At 44.1% G+C, this 6121-nt stretch overlaps 1 pseudogene; it reads left to right on the top strand.

The window, feature by feature from the left end:
* The first annotated feature begins 2006 nt into the window (after positions 1–2006).
* LOC117875509 lies at positions 2007–4216 on the top strand (annotated as a pseudogene).
* Positions 4217–6121: the final 1905 nt, after the last annotated feature.

Genomic DNA, 6121 nt, shown 5'->3' with positions numbered 1-6121 from the left:
ACGAGCCCGGCAATGGCGATGGGCGCGACTCAGCAGAGCTTCTGGAGGAAAGGGGCGGTTGGCTGCCTCCTGGCTCAGCCTCCCTGGTCAGCCCCAGCGGGGGGCACGGAGAAGAAAAGAGCCTCAGGCAGCTGTCTGGTGGAGTGGAAGAAAGAGGACCCCGACGCCCCTGTGTTGGGCAAGGTAAGCGCATCCCCACACAGCTCAGCCTCAGGCGCCTGTGCTCCTGCCCCCTTGGTCCTTGACTGGTCCCTGCTCCTACTCCCCTTGTGCGCAGGCGGCTGGAGAGGACGGCAGCTTGCAGAGCTGAGCTGCCCCAGTGCCCCCCTCTTCCTGCTCCAGCCTCAGTCATGCCCAGTATCTGAGTTCAGGGCTGCTTGGGGGGGAGGGGGAGGGGGAGGGGCAAGTGGGGCAATTTGCCCCAGGTCCCGCAGGGGCCCCCATGAGTATGTTGGAGGCTCCTGGGAGAGGGGGTAAGGGGCCGGGGATGGGCACCCCACCGACCCCATCCTCCACACAGCCCTGACCTCCAGCTCCGAGCCCAGCCCCTCTGAGCTGGAAACCCCCTGACCCCATCCCACCCACAGACCTGACCCCCCGCCCCGAGCCCAACCCCTCTGAGCCGGATACCCCCTGACCCCATTTCCCCACATCCCTGAGCCCAGCCCCTGTGAGCCGGGCACCCCCAAACCCAGAGCCCAGCTCCACAGCCAGCCCTGGGCAACAGCAGCACCACCCCCAGGCAGCGACAGCCCATTGGTACCAACCATCACCATCACCCAGCAACAGCCCATTATGTAATTGCAAATGTATACATACCATTACAGCTTTTAATGTTTTTAAATAATGTATTTAGTGTATTTTCAAATTATTACAAATTAATTTTGGAATGTATTTCACTAGTTATTTTTTACATTTCCAAATACATGTTACTATAGTATTGCAACTTTTTTTAATGGAAGGGGCCCCCGAAATTGCTTTGCCCCAGGCCCCCTGAATCCTCTGGGTGGCCTTGTCTGAGTTTTAAGCCCTGCTGCTGTGTTATGCCTGCAACAGGCAGGGCTAAGCCTGTGAGTGACCCCCATAGCAGCTGCGTGAAGAAGTTCTTGGGGGAATCATGCAGAAGGAGTGTGATATTTGTTTGAGTTCTCTCCTCATGGAGGCTGCACTCCACTTGGCGCAGGACAGCAGTCTCAGCAGGACTCTAGGCCCAGCACCTTGCCTCGGTTTGTAGACTTGTAGTGCACCCCTGTCACCGGGCTCCGTCTGGCACCGCTACCTCTCACCAGTGCCCAAGAAGCAGTCAAAAAAGTTGGATGGACTGGTTAGGTTAGTTGTCATGCTGTTGCTTGGCCAGTGTAGAGACCACTGAATGCATAATATTCCTCTATGATGTTCTGTCCTGAGCAAAATTGGCATGTTATGAGGTAGTGCCTGTGAGGGACAGGTGTCTGTTTATGTCATCCAGCCATCATGTCTTAGGTCTTCTGGGGGGGGGTAGGGGTGCTTTTCCATCCTGCTTTCATTGGATGAAAGTCAAAGATTATTCTCACAGGGAAGTTAGTAGGCATTTAGAGCACATGCGCATACCACCACAGAGAGCACTTGGCAACCATTTGAGTGTGTGACCTATTTAGTTAGAAAATGGAACTTTTCATTCAAATTGAGTTTGTACCATTTGATGTTTTTAATCATTTGGAGGTGCATGGCTTGTTGGACAGAATGGGTTCTGCAGCACTCCCCGTCAGATTTTGATATAAAGGAAGGAAGTATACATGACTAAAAAGGGTGTATTTCTGATTACAATCAACATTGCTTAATTTTAAGGGAGAGTCATCTTGATCTCTTAATCAATATTTATGTCAAACAGTTGATGAAATTCAAATAGTGAATTATAGTAAGTGACATGTATTCTCTATCCTTTACTTTTAATAGTGAACAAGAAAAAGAACTGATAGGAATAAAATTTCATTTTTTGTTTGTTTGTTTTCAGTTGATGCAGCCTCATGGCAGATAAAAAAAAAGGGTCTGGGGCACAATTTCGTAAGCGGAAGCCTGATAAGCAAAAAGAAGAAAGAAAGCAAGAAGGTTCGTTTCTGAAATATCTCCATCCACTGGCCAGAGATGAAGGTAGTTCAATGCCAAAGGATCAAGCAGAGATGGAGGTGGGGATGGGAGTTTCACAAGTTGAAGAAGAGTTTGAAGAACATAATCTGAATATTGAAGACGAATCAAATGAGACACGCGAGGATCAAAACTTGGAAGACCGTGAAAGCGAAAATGTCACTCGTTTGAATTTGAGCTTTAGTGATCCTGCTACTTGGGCCAAATGCGATGATCAAGTCCGACAAATTCTGGTGGAACATGGGCCGGAACAAGTTCAGCAGTTCGATTTTCCCAAAGATAGTAAGCAAAGAAAATTCTCGACAATTCATTACAAACGTAGACTTGTTAATGGAGAAGAAATGCACCGTCAGTGGCTGCAGTATTCCACATCAAGTGATTCTGTCTTTTGCTTCTGCTGCAAGTTGGTTGGCAGTAGTACTATTGGCATATCATCTCTTTCTGAAAAAGACTCAAGGAATTGGAAAAACATGTCTGCAATTCTTTCACAGCACGAGAAAAGCAGTGAACATTTGACGAATGTTCAAACATGGAAGTAACTTGAACTGCGACTGAAATACAAGAGAACAATTGATGAAGAACATTTGCGCTTGATTAAGCAAGAGGAAAAGTATTGGCAGCAAATACTAAAACGTCTGATTGCTTTGGTCAGAGTTCTTGGTGTGCAAAACCTGGCCTTTCGGGGAACACATGAAAAACTGCACACTTCTGGTAATGGGAACTTCCTCCAATTTGTCGAATATCTAGCTTTGTTTGACCCGCTTATGGATGAGCATCTTCACAGGATTAAGGACCAGGAGATGCATGTACATTTACCTAGGGAAAGACATACAGAATGAGCTTATTCAGCTTCTATCCAATGCCATCAAACAAAAAATCCTAGCATCTGCTCGTGCTGCAAAATACTTTTCGATCATTCTAGATTGTACACCAGATGCAGGCCACATTGAACAAATGACCATGATCATTCGGTTTGTGGATAGGCCTTCTTCAGAGACCAAGAATGAGACAATCAGTATGCATAAAGGAACACTAATTGGGATTTGTGTCACTTACGGAGACAACTGGAGCTGGTATGACAGAAACTATTCTTCACCAGTTAGAAGAGATGTCACTGCCTACAGAAAACTTGCGTGGTCGAGGCTACGACAATGGGAGCAATATGAAAGGGGAAGAAAATGGTGTCCAGTGAAGAATTTTGGATATTAATCCACGAGCCTTTTTCGTTCCTTGCAATGCACATTCATTGAATTTGGTTGTTAATGATGCTGCAAAGTGTTGCTTGGAGGCAACTGCCTTCTTTGATTTAGTTCAACGTGTGTATGTGTATTTCTCAGCTTCTACACATTGCTGGGAAGTTCTAACACGCCACATATCTAATCTCACAGTTAAACTATTGAGAGAAACAAGATGGGAAAGTCGAATCGATGCCTTGAAACCTCTTCGCTATCAGCTTGGTGACATCTATGATGCTCTGGGAGACATCTATGAAGACACTACTCTAACAGGATCATCTGGCAATAGTCACAAGTTGATGCAAAGGCTCTTACAAAAGCCATTTCTAGTTTCAAGTTTCTTGTTTCTCTTGTTTTGTGGTAAGACATATTGTTTGAGATCAACATGACTAGCAAACAACTTCAGGCAAAAGAATTCGACATATGTGATGCCATTAATCAACTTGGAGAAACCAAGAAGTTTCTTGTGGGCCACAGAAGTGACGCGGCCTTTGAGAAAACCTTGATAGATGCAGGTGAACTTGCGGAGGAGTTGGATGTACTGGCACTTTTTGAACCAGATCCAATCGTTATTAGAAAGAAGAGGAAGCAGTTATAATCTGAAAGAAAAATTCAAAGTGAACTTTTACTTTGCAGTCATTGACACAGCAATACATTCGGTTGAAGAAAGATTCACATTGATGCAGCAAATTAGTTCAGTATTTGGCTTCATATATGATGTTTACTGTTTGCAAAATAAAACATCAAAGCGAATTATGAAACATTGCTTGAATCTGGAGAAAGCTTTGCAACATGGTGAATCCAAAGATATTGATGCCTTTGACTTGTGCAGCGAATTGCAACCTATTGCAAGATGAGTCCAAAGGAGTTCATCACCGCAAGATGTATTGAACTTCAGATGGGAAAATAAGCTGACAGATAGTGTCCCTAACACAGTTATTGCTCTTCGCATCCTCTTGACTCTCCCAGTTTCTGTGGCCAGTGGTGAGTGAAGCTTCTCGAAGCTCAAATTGATAAAAACATACATGCGAACATCAATGTTGCAACAAAGACTTGTTGGGCTATCTATCTTGTCAATAGAACATGACATTACTCACAGCATTGACTTGGAGGAACTTGTTTCTAAATTTGCTAAACTTGAAGCACAGAAACATAAATTCTAAATTATAACATGTTACTCTGTGACCATGTATGGTGTATAATGCATGTGATTTATTTTTGGGGGGGGGGAGGAGGAGGAGGGGAGGGCGAGGTGGAAGTTTCGCTTAGGGCGCAAAATATCCTTGCACCGGCCCTGGCTGGCACAATAGTGTAGTGCTGGGAAAATGTGTAAACACCAGGTGGCTACTCTGCAGATGTCTGAGATAGGTATGTTTTTCAGCAGGGCCACAGAGGTAGGCTGAGCCCTGGTGAAGTAGGCAATCACCTTAGGAGGGGGATGAGTATCTGAAGCTTGATAAAAGGTTAAAATGTATCCTGAAACAATTAGACAGTCTTCAGGTGGAGATCATTTGTTCTGCGATTGAGATAAAAATCCTAGGAGAAGTGCTAAAGGACTTAGTCCTGTCAAGGTAAAAGACAAGAGCTCTTCTTGGAAACTCGTTTCTTCTCTTGAAGAGTGAGGCTGGGGTAAAACACCTGTAGATGAATATTTTGATTAGTGTAGAATTCTGAAGAAACTTTAGGTAAAAATGAGGGTATGGATGCGGTGTCACCTTGTTGTGACAGAAGACTTTATGTCTTCTCCAGTGACTGTCCCCAGTGTAGAGGTAGTTGTCAACAGACATAGAGGAGTCATGGGAAAGGCTTCCTACATCCCGACTATTCCACGTTCCAGCTTCCGTGACTGCCCACAGACTGGGGATGGGAGTGAACCCTTAAACTCCATGCAGTGACTGCTTCAGATTGCTTCAATCCTGGAATCTCCAATTACTTGTTTTCAGCCTAATCTCCTAATCTTTAATTATAAATTAAATTTGGGGCGTATCAATCAATATATATATTGCCATTCTTATAAATAAAAACCTCCATGACTACAATGCACATAAAATAGGGTGGATGCATCCTGAAGCGTGGAAAATTTAGGCATGTGCCTTGTGTGAAAGAGAAACAAATATATTCACAGCTGGAATGTACTTGAAAATTAAGCATAAATGTCTCTTTTGCTGCATTTCCACAGCAGTAACAAAATTCAGCAGCAGAGAGAAAATTCTTTAATCGGACTTCCTGATGTTTACACTGCCCCACTGACATAGCTAAAGCCTGCTCTGAAATTTAAAATACTGGGGTTAATGTTTTTATCTTGTGTCTATTGAGTTGCTGGGAATTTTTGTTAGTGACTGTAATAGAACTGATGCTTTATTTAGCATTATGTATTTTTGTAGTGCTGTATAGTAAAACCAAGTAAATGTTATTGTTGCCCCTTTGCTGAGTGGTAGCAGATTGGAGGATTTGCAGAGGGTCAGCTCTCCACTGATGACACAGACTCTGGGGGCCTTCTAATATAATTTATTTATATTCAAAAAGTGCAAGTCCTGTTTATCTTGAACAAAAGTGGCCAAAGCTATACACAGACAATTCTGTTTGCAGCCACCTTAGGTAAGTCCCCCTGGTGACAAGAAACAGTTCCTCTCTTACCCTTGCTCTCTGCCAACTTGTGGACATTAAATATAATCAAATGGTGGTGGTTCCCAAAGACTGTTTTACTTGCACAGTTTCCCAAATGAATGTTCACATAAGATTGCTTTAGGCAGCCATCCTGG

Source organism: Trachemys scripta, chromosome 3, assembly GCF_013100865.1.
Source record: "Trachemys scripta elegans isolate TJP31775 chromosome 3, CAS_Tse_1.0, whole genome shotgun sequence".
In the NCBI taxonomy this organism is placed as follows: domain Eukaryota; kingdom Metazoa; phylum Chordata; order Testudines; family Emydidae; genus Trachemys; species Trachemys scripta.
This window is presented reverse-complemented; position numbering and strand designations above follow the sequence as displayed.